This window comes from Acomys minous, assembly GCF_964271855.1.
Source record: "Acomys minous genome assembly, contig: scaffold_33, whole genome shotgun sequence".
In the NCBI taxonomy this organism is placed as follows: Eukaryota; Metazoa; Chordata; class Mammalia; order Rodentia; family Muridae; genus Acomys; species Acomys minous.
In genome coordinates this window covers 895,890-916,875 of record NW_028182172.1, presented here as the reverse complement: position 1 = coordinate 916,875, position 20,986 = coordinate 895,890, and positions in this window count along the sequence as shown.

The window sequence follows — 20,986 nt, the reverse complement described above, 5'->3', positions numbered from 1 at the left end:
CATTTTTGAGAAAGTTACCCAAATGCATCTCAGAAGTGTGCAACTTGTTCCCTGAGTTAGAAAACGTCGAGAAACGTTCGGTTCTGCTAGCGCTGTGCTTCTACACATGTATTTGCTGAACGGTAAAAGCGCACAGTGATGCACTTTTCTCCCAGCAAATACACTATTTCTAAGGAAATGGGAACACACTGAGGAGACACTTGTGGGAGCTACTGTGACTAAAACTGAGCTTCCCTACGCACAGGGAAGCAAGAGAAATGCTGATTTCATCAAGCCCAGTTACATACTCAGAATCTTTACTACTGCGCAAATAGGCATGTCTCTTTAGGCAAAAACTCATTTCTGACAAAGTTGCCCAAATGCATCTCAGAAGTGTGCATCTTGTTCCCTGAGTGAGAAATCGTCCAGAAACGGTCGTTTCTGCTAGCGCTGTGCTTCTACACATGTATTTGCTGAACGGTGAAAGCGCACAGTAATGCACTTTTCTCCCAGCAAATACACTGTTTCTAAGGAAATGGGAACACACTGAGGAGACACCTGTGGGAGCTACTGTGACTAAAACTGAGCTTCCCTACGCACAGGGAAGCAAGAGAAATGCTGATTTCTTCAAGCCCAGTTACATACTCAGAATCTGTACTACTGCGCAAATAGGCATGTCTCTGTAGGCAAAAAACTCATTTCTGACAAAGTTGCCCAAATGCAACTCAGAAGTGTGCAACTTGTTCCCTGAGTTAGAAAACGTCGAGAAACGGTCATTTCTGCTAGCGCTGTGCTTCTACACATGTATTTGCTGAACGGTGAAAGCACACAGTAATGCACTTTTCTCCCAGCAAATACACTGTTTCTAAGGAAATGGGAACACACTGAGGAGACACTTGTGGGAGCTACTGTGACTAAAACTGAGCTTCCCTACGCACAGGGAAGCAAGAGAAATGCTGATTTCATCAAGCCCAGTTACATACTCAGACTCTGTACTACTGCGCAAATAGGCATGTCTCTTTAGGCAAAAAACTCATTTCTGACACAGTTGCCCAAATGCATCTCAGAAGTGTGCAACTTGTTCCCTGAGTTAGAAAACGTCGAGAAACGGTCGTTTCTGCTAGCGCTGTGCTTCTACACATGTATTTGCTGAACGGTGAAAGCGCACAGTAATGCACTTTTCATCCAGCAAATACACTGAGTCTAAGGAAATGTGAACACACTGAGGAGACACTTGTGGGAGCTACTGTAACTAAAACTGAGCTTCCCTATGCACAGGGAAGAAAGAGAAATGCTGATTTCATTAAGCCCAGTTACATACTCAGAATCTGTTCTACTGCGCAAATAGGCATGTGTCTTTAGGCAAAAAACTCATTTCTGACAAAGTTGCCCAAATGCATCTCAGAAGTGTGCAACTTGTTCCCTGAGTTAGAAAACGTCGAGAAACGGTCGTTTCTGCTAGCGCTGTGCTTCTACACATGTATTTGCTGAACGGTGAAAGCGTACAGTAATGCACTTTTCTCCCAGCAAATACACTGTGTCTAAAAAATGGGAACACACTGAGGAGACACTTGTGGGAGCTACTGTGACTAAAACTGAGCTTCCCTACGCACAGGGAAGCAAGAGAAATGCTGATTTCATAAAGCCCAGTTACATACTCAGACTCTGTACTACTGCGCAAATAGCCATGTCTCTTTAGGCAAAAAACTCATTTCTGACACAGTTGCCCAAATGCATCTCAGAAGTGTGCAACTTGTTCCCTGAGTTAGAAAACGTCGAGAAACGGTCGTTTCTGCTAGCGCTGTGCTTCTACACATGTATTTGCTGAACGGTGAAAGCGCACAGTAATGCACTTTTCTCCCAGCAAATACACTGAGTCTAAGGAAATGGGAACACACTGAGGAGACACTTGTGGGAGCTACTGTGACTAAAACTGAGCTTCCCTATGCACAGGGAAGAAAGAGAAATGCTGATTTCATTAAGCCCAGTTACATACTCAGAATCTGTTCTACTGCGCAAATAGGCATGTGTCTTTAGGCAAAAAACTCATTTCTGACAAAGTTGCCCAAATGCATCTCAGAAGTGTTCAACTTGTTCCCTGAGTTAGAAAACATCGAGAAACGGTCGTTTCTGCTAGCGCTGTGCTTCTACACATGTATTTGCTGAACGGTGAAAGCGCACAGTAATGCACTTTTCTCCCAGCAAATACACTGTTTCCAAGAAAATGGGAACACACTGAGGAGACACTTGTGGGAGCTACTGTGACTAAAACTGAGCTTCCCTACGCACAGGGAAGCAAGAGAAATGCTGATTTCATCAAGCCCAGTTACATACTCAGAATCTGTACTACTGCGCAATTAGGCATGTCTCTGTAGGCAAAAAACTCATTTCTGACAAAGTTGCCCAAATGCATCTCAGAAGTGTGCAACTTGTTCCCTGAGTTAGAAAACGTCGAGAAACGTTCGTTTCTGCTAGCGCTGTGCTTCTACACATGTATTTGCTGAACGGTGAAAGCGCACAGTAATGCACTTTTCTCCCAGCAAATACACTGTTTCTAAGGAACTGGGAACACACTGAGGAGACACTTGTGGGAGCTACTGTGACTAAAACTGAGTTTCCCTACGCACAGTGAAGCAAGAGAAATGCTGATTTCATCAAGCCCAGTTACATACTCAGAATCTGTACTACTGCGCAAATAGGCATGTCTCTTTAGGCAAAAAACTCACTTCTGACAAAGTTGCCCAAATGCATCTCAGAAGTGTGCAACTTCTTCCCTGAGTTAGAAAACGTCGAGAAACGGTCGTTTCAGCTAGCGCTGTGCTTCTACACATGTATTTGCTGAACGGTGAAAGCGCACAGTAATGCACTTTTCTCCCAGCAAATACACTGTTTCTAAGGAAATGGGAACACACTCAGGAGAAACTTGTGGGAGCTACTGTGACTAAAACTGAGCTTCCCTACACACAGGGAAGAAAGAGAAATGCTGATTTCATCAAGCCCAGTTACATACTCAGAATCTGTACTACTGCGCAAATAGGCATGTATCTGTAGGCAAAAAAGTCATTTCAGACAAAGTTGCCCAAATGCATCTCAGAAGTGTGCATCTTGTTCCCTGATAGAGAAATCGTCAAGAAACGGTCGTTTCTGCTAGCGCTATGCTTCTACACATGTATTTGCTAACGGTGAAAGCGCACAGTAATGCACTTTTCTCCCAGCAAATACACTGTTTCTAAGGAAATGGGAACACACTGAGGAGACACTTGTGGGAGCTACTGTGACTAAAACTGAGCTTCCCTACGCACAGGGAAGCAAGAGAAATGCTGATGTCATCAAGCCCAGTTACATACTCAGAATCTGTACTACTGCGCAAATAGGCATGTCTCTGTAGGCAAAAAACTCATTTCTGACAAAGTTGCCAAAATGCATCTCAGAAGTGTGCCACTTGTTCCCTGAGTCGAAAACGTCGAGAAATGGTCGTTTCAGCTAGCACTGTGCTTCTACACATGTATTTGCTGAACGGTGAAAGCACACAGTAATGCACTTTTCTCCCAGCAAATACACTGTTTCTAAGGAACTGGGAACACACTGAGGAGACACTTGTGGGAGCTACTGTGACTAAAACTGAGCTTCCCTACGCACAGGGAAGCAAGAGAAATGCTGATTTCATAAAGCCCAGTTACATACTCAGACTCTGTACTACTGCGCAAATAGCCATGTCTCTTTAGGCAAAAAACTCATTTCTGACAATGCTGCCCAAATGCATCTCAGAAGTGTGCAACTTGTTCCCTGAGTTAGAAAACGTGGAGAAACGGTCGTTTCTGCTAGCGCTGTGCTTCTACACATGTATTTGCTGAACGGTGAAAGCGCACAGTAATGCACTTTTCTCCCAGCAAATACACTGTTTTTAAGGAAATGGGAACACACTGAGGAGACACTTGTGGGAGCTACTGTGACTAAAACTGAGCTTCCCTACGCACAGGGAAGAAAGAGAAATGTTGATTTCATCAAGCCCAGTTACATACTCAGAATCTGTACTACTGCGCAAATAGGATTTGTCTCTGTAGGCAAAAAACTCATTTCTGACAAAGTTGCCCAAATGCATCTCAGAAGTGTGCAACTTGTTCCCTGAGTTAGAAAACGTCGAGAAACGTTCGTTTCTGCTAGCGCTGTGCTTCTACACATGTATTTGCTGAACGGTGAAAGCGCACAGTAATGCACTTTTCTCCCAGCAAATACACTGTTTCTAAGGAAATGGGAACACACTGAGGAGACACTTATGGGAGCTACTGTTACTAAAACTGAGCTTCCCTACGCACAGGGAAGCAAGAGAAATGCTGATTTCATCAAGCCCAGTTACATACTCAGAATCTGTACTACTGCGCAAATAGGCATGTCTCTGTAGGCAAAAAACTCATTTCTGACAAAGTTGCCTAAATGCATCTCAGAAGTGTGCAACTTGTTCCCTGAGTTAGAAAACGTCGAGAAATGGTCGTATCAGCTAGCGCTGTGCTTCTACACATGTATTTGCTGAACGGTGAAAGCGCACAGTAATGCACTTTTCTCCCAGCAAATACACTGTTTCTAAGGAAATGGGAACAAACTGAGGAAACACTTGTGGGAGCTACTGTGACTAAAACTGAGCTTCCCTACGCACAGGGAAGCAAGAGAAATGCTGATTTCATCAAGCCCAGTTACATACTCAGAATCTGTACTACTGCGCAAATAGGCATGAATCTGTAGGCAAAAAACTCATTTCTGACAAAGTTGCCCAAATGCATCTCAGAAGTGTGCAACTTATTCCCTGAGTTAGAAAACATCGAGAAACGTTCGTTTCTGCTAGCGCTGTGCTTCTACACATGTATTTGCTGAACGGTGAAAGCACACAGTAATGCACTTTTCTCCCAGCAAATACACTGTTTCTAAGGAAATGGGAACACACTGAGGAGACACTTGTGGGAGCTACTGTGACTAAAACTGAGCTTCCCTACGCACAGGGAAGCAAGAGAAATGCTGATTTCATCAAGCCCAGTTACATACTCAGAATATCTACTACTGCGCAAATAGGCATGTCTCTTTAGGCAAAAAACTCATTTCTGACAAAGTTGCCCAAATGCATCTCAGAAGTGTGCAACTTGTTCCCTGAGTTAGAAAACGTCGAGAAACGGTCTTTTCTGCTAGCGCTGTGCTTCTACACATGTATTTGCTGAACGGTGAAAGCGCACAGTAATGCACATTTCTTCCAGCAAAAACACTGTTTCTAAGGAAATGGGAACACACTGAGGAGACACTTGTGGGAGCTACTGTGACTAAAACTGAGCTTCCCTACGCACAGGGAAGCAAGAGAAATGCTGATTTCATCAAGCCCAGTTACATACTCAGAATCTGTACTACTGCGCAAATAGGCATGTCTCTGTAGGCAAAAAACTCATTTCTGACAAAGTTGCCCAAATGCATCTCAGAAGTGTGCAACTTGTTCCCTGAGTTAGAAAACGTCGACAAACGGTCGTTTCTGCTAGCGTTGTGCTTCTACACATGTATTTGCTGAACGGTGAAAGCGCACAGTAATGCACTTTTCTCCCAGCAAATACACTGTTTCTAAGGAAATGAAAACACACTGAGGAGACACTTGTGGGAGCTACTGTGACTAAAACTGAGCTTCCCTACGCACAGGGAAGCAAGGAAATGCTGATTTCATCAAGCCCAGTTACATACTCAGAATCTGTACTACTGCGCAAATAGGCATGTCTCTGTAGGTAAAAAACTCATTTGGACAAAGTTGCCCAAATGCATCTCAGAAGTGTGCAACTTGTTCCCTGAGTTAGAAAACGTCGAGAAACGTTCGTTTCTGCTAGCGTTGTGCTTCTACACATGTATTTTCTGAACGGTGAAAGTGCACAGTAATGCACTTTTCTCCCAGCAAATACACTGTTTCTAAGGAAATGGGAACACACTGAGGAGACACTTGTGGGAGCTACTGTGACTAAAACTGAGCTTCCCTACGCACAGGGAAGCAAGAGAAATGTTGATTTTATCAAGCCCAGTTACATACTCAGAATCTGTACTACTGCGCAAATAGGCATGTCTCTGTAGGCAAAAAACTCATTTCTGAGAAAGTTGCCCAAATGCATCTCAGAAGTGTGCAACCTGTTCCCTGAGTTAGAAAACGTCGAGAAACGGTCATTTCTACTAGCGCTGTGCTTCTACACATGTATTTGCTGAACGGTGAAAGCACACAGTAATGCACTTTTCTCCCAACAAATACACTGTTTCTAAGGAACTGGGAACACACTGAGGAGACACTTGTGGGAGCTACTGTGACTAAAACTGAGCTTCCCTACGCACAGGGAAGCAAGAGAAATGCTGATTTCATCAAGCCCAGTTACATACTCAGAATCTGTACTACTGCGCAAATAGGATTTGTCTCTGTAGGCAAAAAACTCATTTCTGACAAAGTTGCCCAAATGCATCTCAGAAGTGTGCAACTTGTTCCCTGAGTTAGAAAACGTCGAGAAACGGTCGTATCTGCTAGCGCTGTGCTTCTACACATGTATTTGCTGAACGGTGAAAGCGCACAGTAATGCACTTTTCTCCCAGCAAATACACTGTTTCTAAGGAAATGGGAACACACTGAGGAGACACTTGTGGGAGCTACTGTGACTAAAACTGAGCTTCCCTACGCACAGGGAAGCAAGAGAAATGCTGATTTCATCAAGCCCAGTTACATACTCAGAATCTGTACTACTGCGCAAATAGGCATGAATCTGTAGGCAAAAAACTCATTTCTGACAAAGTTGCCCAAATGCATCTCAGAAGTGTGCAACTTGTTCCCTGAGTTAGAAAATGTCGAGAAACGTTCGTTTCTGTTAGCGCTGTGCTTCTACACATGTATTTGCTGAACAGTGAAAGCGCACAGTAATGCACATTTCTCCCAGCAAATACACTGTTTCTTAGGAAATGGGAACACACTGAGGAGACACTTGTGGGAGCTACTGTGACCAAAACTGAGCTTCCCTACGCACAGGGAAGCAAGAGAAATGCTGATTTCATCAAGCCCAGTTACATACTCAGAATCTGTACTACTGCGCAAATAGGCATGTCTTTGTAGGCAAAAAACTCATTTCTGACAATGTTGCCCAAATGCATCTCAGAAGTGTGCAACTTGTTCCCTGAGTTAGAAAACGTCGAGAAACGTTCGTTTCTGCTAGCACTGTGCTTCTACACATGTATTTGCTGAACGGTGAAAGCGCACAGTAATGCACTTTTCTCCCAGCAAATACACTGTTTCTAAGGAAATGGGAACACACTGAGGAGACACTTGTGGGAGCTACTGTGACTAAAACTGAGCTTTCCTACGCACAGGGAAGCAAGAGAAATGCTAATTTCATCAAGCCCAATTACATACTCAGAATCTGTACTACTGCGCAAATAGGCATGTCTCTGTAGGCAAAAAACTCATTTCTGACAAAGTAGCCCAAATGCATCTCAGAAGTGTGCAACTTGTTCCCTGAGTTAGAAAACGTCGAGAAACGGTCTTTTCTGCTAGCGCTGTGCTTCTACACATGTATTTGCTGAACGGTGAAAGCGCACAGTAATGCACTTCTCTCCCAGCAAATACACTGTTTCTAAGGAAATGGGAACACACTGAGGAGACACTTGTGGGAGCTACTGTGACTAAAACTGAGCTTCCCTACGCACAGGGAAGCAAGAGAAATGCTGATTTCATCAAGCCCAGTTACATACTCAGAATCTGTACTACTGCGCAAATAGGCATGTCTCTGTAGGCAAAAAACTCATTTCTGACAAAGTTGCCCAAATGCATCTCAGAAGTGTGCAACTTGTTCCCTGAGTTAGACAACGTCGAGAAACACTCGTTTCTGCTAGCGCTGTGCTTCTACACATGTATTTGCTGAACGGTGAAAGCGCACAGTAATGCACTTTTCTCCCAGCAAATACACTGTTTTTGAGGAAATGGGAACACACTGAGGAGACACTTGTGGGAGCTACTGTGACTAAAACTGAGCTTCCCTACGCACAGGGAATCAAGAGAAATGTTGATTTCATCAAGCCCAGTTACATACTCAGAATCTGTACTAGTGCGCAAATAGGATTTGTCTCTGTAGGCAAAAAACTCATTTCTGACAAAGTTGCCCAAATGCATCTCAGAAGTGTGCAACTTGTTCCCTGAGTTAGAAAACGTCGAGAAATGGTCGTATCTGCTAGCGCTGTGCTTCTACACATGTATTTGCTGAACGGTGAAAGCGCACAGTAATGCACTTTTCTCCCAGCAAATACACTGTTTCTAAGGAAATGGGAACAAACTGAGGAGACACTTGTGGGAGCTTCTGTGACTAAAACTGAGCTTCCCTACGCACAGGGAAGCAAGAGAAATGCTGATTTCATCAAGCCCAGTTACATACTCAGAATCTGTACTACTGCGCAAATAGGCATGTCTTTGTAGGCAAAAAACTCATTTCTGACAATGTTGCCCAAATACATCTCAGAAGTGTGCAACTTGTTCCCTGAGTTAGAAAACGTCGAGAACCGTTCGTTTCTGCTAGCGCTGTGCTTCTACACATGTATTTGCTGAACGGTGAAAGCACACAGTAAAGTACTTTTCTCCCAGCAAATTCACTGTTTCTAAGGAAATGGGAACACACTGAGGAGACACTTGTGGGAGCTACTGTGACTAAAACTGAGCTTTCCTACGCACAGGGAAGCAAGAGAAATGCTAATTTCATCAAGCCCAATTACATACTCAGAATCTGTACTACTGCGCAAATAGGCATGTCTCTTTAGGCAAAAAACTCATTTCTGACAAAGTTGCCCAAATGCATCTCAGAAGTGTGCAACTTGTTCCCTGAGTTAGAAAACGTCGAGAAACGGTCTTTTCTGCTAGCGCTGTGCTTCTACACATGTATTTGCTGAACGGTGAAAGCGCACAGTAATGCACTTCTCTCCCAGCAAATACACTGTTTCTAAGGAAATGGGAACACACTGAGGAGACACTTGTGGGAGCTACTGTGACTAAAACTGAGCTTCCCTACGCACAGGGAAGCAAGAGAAATGCTGATTTCATCAAGCCCAGTTACATACTCAGAATCTGTACTACTGCGCAAATAGGCATGTCTCTGTAGGCAAAAAACTCATTTCTGACAAAGTTGCCCAAATGCATCTCAGAAGTGTGCAACTTGTTCCCTGAGTTCGACAACGTCGAGAAACACTCGTTTCTGCTAGCGCTGTGCTTCTACACATGTATTTGCTGAACGGTGAAAGCGCACAGTAATGCACTTTTCTCCCAGCAAATACACTGTTTTTAAGGAAATGGGAACACACTGAGGAGACACTTGTGGGAGCTACTGTGACTAAAACTGAGCTTCCCTACGCACAGGGAATCAAGAGAAATGTTGATTTCATCAAGCCCAGTTACATACTCAGAATCTGTACTACTGCGCAAATAGGATTTGTCTCTGTAGGCAAAAAACTCATTTCTGACAAAGTTGCCCAAATGCATCTCAGAAGTGTGCAACTTGTTCCCTGAGTTAGAAAACGTCGAGAAACGGTCGTTTCTGCTAGCGCTGTGCTTCTACACATGTTGCTGAACGGTGAAAGCGCACAGTAATGCACTTTTCTCCCAGCAAATACACTGTGTCTAAGGAACTGGGACCACACTGAGTAGACACTTGTGGGACCTACTGTGACTAAAACTGAGCTTCCCTACGCACAGGGAAGCAAGAGAAATGCTGATTTCATCAAGCCCAGTTACATACTCAGAATCTGTACTACTGCGCAAATAGGCATGTCTCTGTAGGCAAAAAACTCATTTCTGACAAAGTTGCCAAATGCATCACAGAAGTGTGCAACCTGTTCCCTGAGTTAGAAAACGTCGAGAAACGTTCGTTTCTAGTAGGGCTGTGCTTCTACACATGTATTTGCTGAACGGTGAAAGCGCACAGTAATGCACTTTTCTCCCAGCAAATACACTGTGTCTAAGGAAATGGGAACACACTGAGGAGACACTTGTGGGAGCTACTGTGACTAAAACTGAGCTTCCCTACGCACAGGGAAGCAAGAGAAATGCTGATTTCATCAGGCCCAGTTACATACTCAGAATCTGTACTACTGCGCAAATAGGCATGTCTCTTTAGGCAAAAAACTCATTTCTGACAAAGTTGCCCAAATGCATCTCAGAAGTGTGCAACTTGTTCCCTGAGTTAGAAAACGTCGAGAAACGTTCGTTTCTGCTAGCACTGTGCTTCTACACATGTATTTGCTGAACGGTGAAAGCGCACAGTAATGCACTTTTCTCCCAGCAAATACACTGTTTCTAAGGAAATGGGAACACACTGAGGAGACACTTGTGGGAGCTACTGTGACTAAAACTGAGCTTTCCTACGCACAGGGAAGCAAGAGAAATGCTAATTTCATCAAGCCCAATTACATACTCAGAATCTGTACTACTGCGCAAATAGGCATGTCTCTGTAGGCAAAAAACTCATTTCTGACAAAGTAGCCCAAATGCATCTCAGAAGTGTGCAACTTGTTCCCTGAGTTAGAAAACGTCGAGAAACGGTCTTTTCTGCTAGCGCTGTGCTTCTACACATGTATTTGCTGAACGGTGAAAGCGCACAGTAATGCACTTCTCTCCCAGCAAATACACTGTTTCTAAGGAAATGGGAACACACTGAGGAGACACTTGTGGGAGCTACTGTGACTAAAACTGAGCTTCCCTACGCACAGGGAAGCAAGAGAAATGCTGATTTCATCAAGCCCAGTTACATACTCAGAATCTGTACTACTGCGCAAATAGGCATGTCTCTGTAGGCAAAAAACTCATTTCTGACAAAGTTGCCCAAATGCATCTCAGAAGTGTGCAACTTGTTCCCTGAGTTAGACAACGTCGAGAAACACTCGTTTCTGCTAGCGCTGTGCTTCTACACATGTATTTGCTGAACGGTGAAAGCGCACAGTAATGCACTTTTCTCCCAGCAGATACACTGTTTTTAAGGAAATCCGAACACACTGAGGAGACACTTGTGGGAGCTACTGTGACTAAAACTGAGCTTCCCTACGCACAGGGAATCAAGAGAAATGTTGATTTCATCAAGCCCAGTTACATACTCAGAATCTGTACTACTGCGCAAATAGGATTTGTCTCTGTAGGCAAAAAACTCATTTCTGACAAAGTTGCCCAAATGCATCTCAGAAGTGTGCAACTTGTTCCCTGAGTTAGAAAACGTCGAGAAACGGTCGTATCTGCTAGCGCTGTGCTTCTACACATGTATTTGCTGAACGGTGAAAGCGCACAGTAATGCACTTTTCTCCCAGCAAATACACTGTTTCTAAGGAAATGGGAACACACTGAGGAGACACTTGTGGGAGCTTCTGTGACTAAAACTGAGCTTCCCTACGCACAGGGAAGCAAGAGAAATGCTGATTTCATCAAGCCCAGTTACATACTCAGAATCTGTACTACTGTGCAAATAGGCATGTCTTTGTAGGCAAAAAACTCATTTCTGACAATGTTGCCCAAATACATCTCAGAAGTGTGCAACTTGTTCCCTGAGTTAGAAAACGTCGAGAAACGGTCTTTTCTGCTAGCGCTGTGCTTCTACACATGTATTTGCTGAACGGTGAAAGCGCACAGTAATGCACTTCTCTCCCAGCAAATACACTGTTTCTAAGGAAATGGGAACACACTGAGGAGACACTTGTGGGAGCTACTGTGACTAAAACTGAGCTTCCCTACGCACAGGGAAGCAAGAGAAATGCTGATTTCATCAAGCCCAGTTACATACTCAGAATCTGTACTACTGCGCAAATAGGCATGTCTCTGTAGGCAAAAAACTCATTTCTGACAAAGTTGCCCAAATGCATCTCAGAAGTGTGCAACTTGTTCCCTGAGTTAGACAACGTCGAGAAACACTCGTTTCTGCTAGCGCTGTGCTTCTACACATGTATTTGCTGAACGGTGAAAGCGCACAGTAATGCACTTTTCTCCCAGCAAATACACTGTTTTTAAGGAAATGGGAACACACTGAGGAGACACTTGTGGGAGCTACTGTGACTAAAACTGAGCTTCCCTACGCACAGGGAATCAAGAGAAATGTTGATTTCATCAAGCCCAGTTACATACTCAGAATCTGTACTACAGCGCAAATAGGATTTGTCTCTGTAGGCAAAAAACTCATTTCTGACAAAGTTGCCCAAATGCATCTCAGAAGTGTGCAACTTGTTCCCTGAGTTAGAAAACGTCGAGAAACGGTCGTATCTGCTAGCGCTGTGCTTCTACACATGTATTTGCTGAACGGTGAAAGCGCACAGTAATGCACTTTTCTCCCAGCAAATACACTGTTTCTAAGGAAATGGGAACACACTGAGGAGACACTTGTGGGAGCTTCTGTGACTAAAACTGAGCTTCCCTACGCACAGGGAAGCAAGAGAAATGCTGATTTCATCAAGCCCAGTTACATACTCAGAATCTGTACTACTGCGCAAATAGGCATGTCTTTGTAGGCAAAAAAATCATTTCTGACAATGTTGCCCAAATACATCTCAGAAGTGTGCAACTTGTTCCCTGAGTTAGAAAACGTCGAGAACCGTTCATTTCTGCTAGCGCTGTGCTTCTACACATGTATTTGCTGAACGGTGAAAGCACACAGTAAAGTACTTTTCTCCCAGCAAATTCACTGTTTCTAAGGAAATGGGAACACACTGAGGAGACACTTGTGGGAGCTACTGTGACTAAAACTGAGCTTTCCTACGCACAGGGAAGCAAGAGAAATGCTAATTTCATCAAGCCCAATTACATACTCAGAATCTGTACTACTGCGCAAATAGGCATGTCTCTTTAGGCAAAAAACTCATTTCTGACAAAGTTGCCCAAATGCATCTCAGAAGTGTGCAACTTGTTCCCTGAGTTAGAAAACGTCGAGAAACGGTCTTTTCTGCTAGCGCTGTGCTTCTACACATGTATTTGCTGAACGGTGAAAGCGCACAGTAATGCACTTCTCTCCCAGCAAATACACTGTTTCTAAGGAAATGGGAACACACTGAGGAGACACTTGTGGGAGCTACTGTGACTAAAACTGAGCTTCCCTACGCACAGGGAAGCAAGAGAAATGCTGATTTCATCAAGCCCAGTTACATACTCAGAATCTGTACTACTGCGCAAATAGGCATGTCTCTGTAGGCAAAAAACTCATTTCTGACAAAGTTGCCCAAATGCATCTCAGAAGTGTGCAACTTGTTCCCTGAGTTCGACAACGTCGAGAAACACTCGTTTCTGCTAGCGCTGTGCTTCTACACATGTATTTGCTGAACGGTGAAAGCGCACAGTAATGCACTTTTCTCCCAGCAAATACACTGTTTTTAAGGAAATGGGAACACACTGAGGAGACACTTGTGGGAGCTACTGTGACTAAAACTGAGCTTCCCTACGCACAGGGAATCAAGAGAAATGTTGATTTCATCAAGCCCAGTTACATACTCAGAATCTGTACTACTGCGCAAATAGGATTTGTCTCTGTAGGCAAAAAACTCATTTCTGACAAAGTTGCCCAAATGCATCTCAGAAGTCTGCAACTTGTTCCCTGAGTTAGAAAACGTCGAGAAACGGTCGTATCTGCTAGCGCTGTGCTTCTACACATGTATTTGCTGAACGGTGAAAGCGCACAGTAATGCACTTTTCTCCCAGCAAATACACTGTTTCTAAGGAAATGGGAACACACTGAGGAGACACTTGTGGGAGCTACTGTGACTAAAACTGAGCTTCCCTACGCACAGGGAAGCAAGAGAAATGCTGATTTCATCAAGCCCAGTTACATACTCAGAATCTGTACTACTGCGCAAATAGGCATGTCTTTGTAGGCAAAAAACTCATTTCTGACAATGTTGCCCAAATACATCTCAGAAGTGTGCAACTTGTTCCCTGAGTTAGAAAACGTCGAGAACCGTTCGTTTCTGCTAGCGCTGTGCTTCTACACATGTATTTGCTGAACGGTGAAAGCACACAGTAAAGTACTTTTCTCCCAGCAAATTCACTGTTTCTAAGGAAATGGGAACACACTGAGGAGACACTTGTGGGAGCTACTGTGACTAAAACTGAGCTTCCCTAACCACAGGGAAGCACGAGAAATGCTGATTTCATCAAGCCCAGTTACATACTCAGAATCTGTTCTACTGCGCAAATAGGCATGTCTCTGTAGGCAAAAAACTCATTTCTGACAAAGTTGCCCAAATGCATCTCAGAAGTGTGCAACTTGTTCCCTGAGTTCGACAACGTCGAGAAACACTCGTTTCTGCTAGCGCTGTGCTTCTACACATGTATTTGCTGAACGGTGAAAGCGCACAGTAATGCACTTTTCTCCCAGCAAATACACTGTTTTTAAGGAAATGGGAACACACTGAGGAGACACTTGTGGGAGCTACTGTGACTAAAACTGAGCTTCCCTACGCACAGGGAATCAAGAGAAATGTTGATTTCATCAAGCCCAGTTACATACTCAGAATCTGTACTACTGCGCAAATAGGATTTGTCTCTGTAGGCAAAAAACTCATTTCTGACAAAGTTGCCCAAATGCATCTCAGAAGTCTGCAACTTGTTCCCTGAGTTAGAAAACGTCGAGAAACGGTCGTATCTGCTAGCGCTGTGCTTCTACACATGTATTTGCTGAACGGTGAAAGCGCACAGTAATGCACTTTTCTCCCAGCAAATACACTGTTTCTAAGGAAATGGGAACACACTGAGGAGACACTTGTGGGAGCTACTGTGACTAAAACTGAGCTTCCCTACGCACAGGGAAGCAAGAGAAATGCTGATTTCATCAAGCCCAGTTACATACTCAGAATCTGTACTACTGCGCAAATAGGCATGTCTTTGTAGGCAAAAAACTCATTTCTGACAATGTTGCCCAAATACATCTCAGAAGTGTGCAACTTGTTCCCTGAGTTAGAAAACGTCGAGAACCGTTCGTTTCTGCTAGCGCTGTGCTTCTACACATGTATTTGCTGAACGGTGAAAGCACACAGTAAAGTACTTTTCTCCCAGCAAATTCACTGTTTCTAAGGAAATGGGAACACACTGAGGAGACACTTGTGGGAGCTACTGTGACTAAAACTGAGCTTCCCTAACCACAGGGAAGCACGAGAAATGCTGATTTCATCAAGCCCAGTTACATACTCAGAATCTGTTCTACTGCGCAAATAGGCATGTCTCTGTAGGCAAAAAACTCATTTCTGACAAAGTTGCCCAAATGCATCTCAGAAGTGTGCAACTTGTTCCCTGAGTTCGACAACGTCGAGAAACACTCGTTTCTGCTAGCGCTGTGCTTCTACACATGTATTTGCTGAACGGTGAAAGCGCACAGTAATGCACTTTTCTCCCAGCAAATACACTGTTTCTAAGGAAATGGGAACACACTGAGGAGACACTTGTGGGAGCTACTGTGACTAAAACTGAGCTTCCCTACGCACAGGGAAGCAAGAGAAATGCTGATTTCATCAAGCCCAGTTACATATTCAGAATCTCTACTACTGCGCAAATAGCCATGTCTCTGTAGGCAAAAAACTCATTTCTGACAAAGTTGCCCAAATGCATCTCAGAAGTGTGCAACTTGTTCCCTGAGTTAGACAACGTCGAGAAACGGTCTTTTCTGCTAGCGCTGTGCTTCTACACATGTATTTGCTGAACGGTGAAAGCGCACAGTAATGCACTTCTCTCCCAGCAAATACACTGTTTCTAAGGAAATGGGAACACACTGAGGAGACACTTGTGGGAGCTACTGTGACTAAAACTGAGCTTCCCTACGCACAGGGAAGCAAGAGAAATGTTGATTTCATCAATCCCAGTTACATACTCAGAATCTGTACTACTGCACAAATAGGATTTGTCTCTGTAGGCAAAAAACTCATTTCTGACAAAGTTGCCCAAATGCATCTCAGAAGTGTGCAACTTGTTCCCTGAGTTAGAAAACGTCGAGAAACGGTCGTATCTGCTAGCGCTGTGCTTCTACACATGTATTTGCTGAACGGTGAAAGCGCACAGTAATGCACTTTTCTCCCAGCAAATACACTGTTTCTAAGGAAATGGGAACACACTGAGGAGACACTTGTGGGAGCTACTGTGACTAAAACTGAGCTTCCCTACGCACAGGGAAGCAAGAGAAATGCTGATTTCATCAAGCCCAGTTACATACTCAGAATCTGTACTACTGCGCAAATAGGCATGAATCTGTATGCAAAAAACTCATTTCTGACAAAGTTGCCCAAATGCATCTCAGAAGTGTGCAACTTATTCCCTGAGTTAGAAAACATCGAGAAACGTTCGTTTCTGCTAGCGCTGTGCTTCTACACATGTATTTGCTGAACGGTGAAAGCACACAGTAATGCACTTTTCTCCCAGCAAATACACTGTTTCTAAGGAAATGGGAACACACTGAGGAGACACTTGTGGGAGCTACTGTGACTAAAACTGAGCTTTCCTACGCACAGGGAAGCAAGAGAAATGCTAATTTCATCAAGCCCAATTACATACTCAGAATCTGTACTACTGCGCAAATAGGCATGTCTCTGTAGGCAAAAAACTCATTTCTGACAAAGTTGCCCAAATGCATCTCAGAAGTGTGCAACTTGTTCCCTGAGTTAGAAAACGTCGAGAAACGGTCTTTTCTGCTAGCGCTGTGCTTCTACATATGTATTTGCTGAACGGTGAAAGCGCACAGTAATGCACTTCTCTCCCAGCAAATACACTGTTTCTAAGGAAATGGGAACACACTGAGGAGACACTTGTGGGAGCTACTGTGACTAAAACTGAGCTTCCCTATGCACAGGGAAGCAAGAGAAATGCTGATTTCATCAAGCCCAGTTACATACTCAGAATCTGTACTACTGCGCAAATAGGCATGTCTCTGTAGGCAAAAAACTCATTTCTGACAAAGTTGCCCAAATGCATCTCAGAAGTGTGCAACTTGTTCCCTGAGTTAGACAACGTCCAGAAACACTCATTTCAGCTAGCGCTGTGCTTCTACATATGTATTTGCTGAACGGTGAAAGCGCACAGTAATGCACTTTTCTCCCAGCAAATACACTGTTTTTAAGGAAATGGGAACACACTGAGGAGACACTTGTGGGAGCTACTGTGACTAAAACTGAGCTTCCCTACGCACAGGGAAGCAAGAGAAATGTTGATTTCATCAAGCCCAGTTACATACTCAGAATCTGTACTACTGCGCAAATAGGATTTGTCTCTGTAGGCAAAAAACTCATTTCTGACAAAGTTGCCCAAATGCATCTCAGAAGTGTGCAACTTGTTCCCTAAGTTAGAAAACGTCGAGAAACGGTCGTATCTGCTAGCGTTGTGCTTCTACACATGTATTTGCTGAACGGTGAAAGCGCACAGTAATGCACTTTTCTCCCAGCAAATACACTGTTTCTAAGGAAATGGGAACACACTGAGGAGACACTTGTGGGAGCTACTGTTACTAAAACTGAGCTTCCCTACGCACAGGGAAGCAAGAGAAATGCTGATTTCATCAAGCCCAGTTACATACTCAGAATCTGTACTACTGCGCAAATAGGCATGTCTCTGTAGGCAAAAAACTCATTTTTGAGAAAGTTACCCAAATGCATCTCAGAAGTGTGCAACTTGTTCCCTGAGTTAGAAAACGTCGAGAAACGTTCGGTTCTGCTAGCGCTGTGCTTCTACACATGTATTTGCTGAACGGTAAAAGCGCACAGTGATGCACTTTTCTCCCAGCAAATACACTGTTTCTAAGGAAATGGGAACACACTGAGGAGACACTTGTGGGAGCTACTGTGACTAAAACTGAGCTTCCCTACGCACAGGGAAGCAAGAGAAATGCTGATTTCATCAAGCCCAGTTACATACTCAGAATCTGTACTACTGCGCAAATAGGCATGTCTCTTTAGGCAAAAACTCATTTCTGACAAAGTTGCCCAAATGCATCTCAGAAGTGTGCATCTTGTTCCCTGAGTGAGAAATCGTCAAGAAACGGTCGTTTCTGCTAGCGCTGTGCTTCTACACATGTATTTGCTGAACGGTGAAAGCGCACAGTAATGCACTTTTCTCCCAGCAAATACACTGTGTCTAAGGAAATGGGAACACACTGAGGAGACACTTGTGGGAGCTACTGTGACTAAAACTGAGCTTCCCTACGCACAGGGAAGCAAGAGAAATGCTGATTTCATCAGGCCCAGTTACATACTCAGAATCTGTACTACTGCGCAAATAGGCATGTCTCTGTAGGCAAAAAACTCATTTCTGACACAGTTGCCCAAATGCATCTCAGAAGTGTGCAACTTGTTCCCTGAGTTAGAAAACGTCGAGAAACGGTCGTTTCTGCTAGCGCTGTGCTTCTACACATGTTGCTGAACGGTGAAAGCGCACAGTAATGCACTTTTCTCCCAGCAAATACACTGTGTCTAAGGAACTGGGAACACACTGAGGAGACACTTGTGGGAACTACTGTGACTAAAACTGAGCTTCCCTACGCACAGGGAAGCAAGAGAAATGCTGATTTCATCAAGCCCAGTTACATACTCAGAATCTGTACTACTGCGCAAATAGGCATGTCTCTGTAGGCAAAAAACTCATTTCTGACAAAGTTGCCCAAATGCATCACAGAAGTGTGCAACCTGTTCCCTGAGTTAGAAAACGTCGAGAAACGTTCGTTTCTAGTAGGGCTGTGCTTCTACACATGTATTTGCTGAACGGTGAAAGCGCACAGTAATGCACTTTTCTCCCAGCAAATACACTGTGTCTAAGGAAATGGGAACACACTGAGGAGACACTTGTGGGAGCTACTGTGACTAAAACTGAGCTTCCCTACGCACAGGGAAGCAAAAGAAATGCTGATTTCATCAGGCCCAGTTACATACTCAGAATCTGTACTACTGCGCAAATAGGCATGTCTCTTTAGGCAAAAAACTCATTTCTGACAAAGTTGCCCAAATGCATCTCAGAAGTGTGCAACTTGTTCCCTGAGTTAGAAAACGTCGAGAAACGGTCGTTTCTGCTAGCGCTGTGCTTCTACACATGTTGCTGAACGGTGAAAGCGCACAGTAATGCACTTTTCTCCCAGCAAATACACTGTGTCTAAGGAAATGGGAACACACTGAGGAGACACTTGTGGGAGCTACTGTGACTAAAACTGAGCTTCCCTACGCACAGGGAAGCAAGAGAAATGCTGATTTCATCAAGCCCAGTTACATACTCAGAATCTGTACTACTGCGCAAATAGGCATGTCTCTTTAGGCAAAAAACTCATTTCTGACAAAGTTGCCCAAATGCATCTCAGAAGTGTGCAACTTGTTCCCTGAGTTAGAAAACGTCGAGAAACGGTCGTTTCTGCTAGCGCTGTGCTTCTACACATGTTGCTGAACGGTGAAAGCACACAGTAATGCACTTTTCTCCCAGCAAATACACTGTGTCTAAGGAAATGGGAACACACTGAGGAGACACTTGTGGGAACTACTGTGACTAAAACTGAGCTTCCCTACGCACAGGGAAGCAAGAGAAATGCTGATTTCATCAAGCCCAGTTACATACTCAGAATCTGTACTACTGCGCAAATAGGCATGTCTCTGTAGGCAAAAAACTCATTTCTGACAAAGTTGCCCAAATGCATCACAGAAGTGTGCAACCTGTTCCCTGAGTTAGAAAACGTCGAGAAACGTTCGTTTCTAGTAGGGCTGTGCTTCTACACATGTATTTGCTGAACGGTGAAAGCGCACAGTAATGCACTTTTCTCCCAGCAAATACACTGTGTCTAAGGAAATGGGAACACACTGAGGAGACACTTGTGGGAGCTACAGTGACTAAAACTGAGCTTCCCTACGCACAGGGAAGCAAGAGAAATGCTGATTTCATCAAGCCCAGTTACATACTCAGAATCTGTACTACTGCGCAAATAGGCATGTCTCTTTAGCCAAAAAACTCATTTCTGACAAAGTTGCCCAAATGCATCTCAGAAGTGTGCAACTTGTTCCCTGAGTTAGAAAACGTCGAGAAACGGTTGTTTCTGCTAGCGCTGTGCTTCTACACATGTATTAGCCGAACGGTGAAAGAGCACAGTAATGCACTTTTCTCCCAGCAAATACACTGTTTCTAATGAAATGGGAACACACTGAGGAGACACTTGTGGGAGCTACTGTGACTAAAACTGAGCTTCCCTACGCACAGGGAAGCAAGAGAAATGCTGATTTCATCCAGCCCAGTTACATACTCAGAATCTGTACTACTGTGCAAATAGGCATGTCTCTTTAGGGAAAAAAATCATTTCTGCCAAAGTTTCCCAAATGCATCTCAGAAGTGTGCAACTTGTTCCCTGAGTTAGAAAACGTCGAGAAACGGTCGTTTCTGCTAGCGCTGTGCTTCTACACATGTATTTGCTGAACGGTGAAAGCACACAGTAATGCACTTTTCTCCCAGCAAATACACTGTTTCTAAGGAAATGGGAACACACTGAGGAGACACTTGTGGGAGGTACTGTGACTAAAACTGAGCTTCCCTACGCACAGGGAAGCAAGAGAAATGCTGATTTCATCAAGCCCAGTTACATACTCAGAATCTGTACTACTGCGCAAATAGGCATGTCTCTTTAGGCAAAAAACTCATTTCTGACAAAGTTGCCCAAATGCATCTCAGAAGTGTGCAACCTGTTCCCTGAGTTAGAAAACGTCGAGAAACGGTCGTTTCTGCTAGCGCTGTGCTTCTACACATGTATTTGCTGAACGGTGAAAGCGCACAGTAATGCACTTTTCTCCCAGCAAATACACTGTGTCTAAGGAAATGGGAACACACTGAGGAGACACTTGTGGGAGCTACTGTGACTAAAACTGAGCTTCCCTACGCACAGGGAAGCAAGAGAAATGCTGATTTCATCAAGCCCAGTTACATACTCAGAATCTGTACTACTGCGCAAATAGGCATGTCTCTTTAGGCAAAAAACTCATTTCTGACAAAGTTGCCCAAATGCATCTCAGAAGTGTG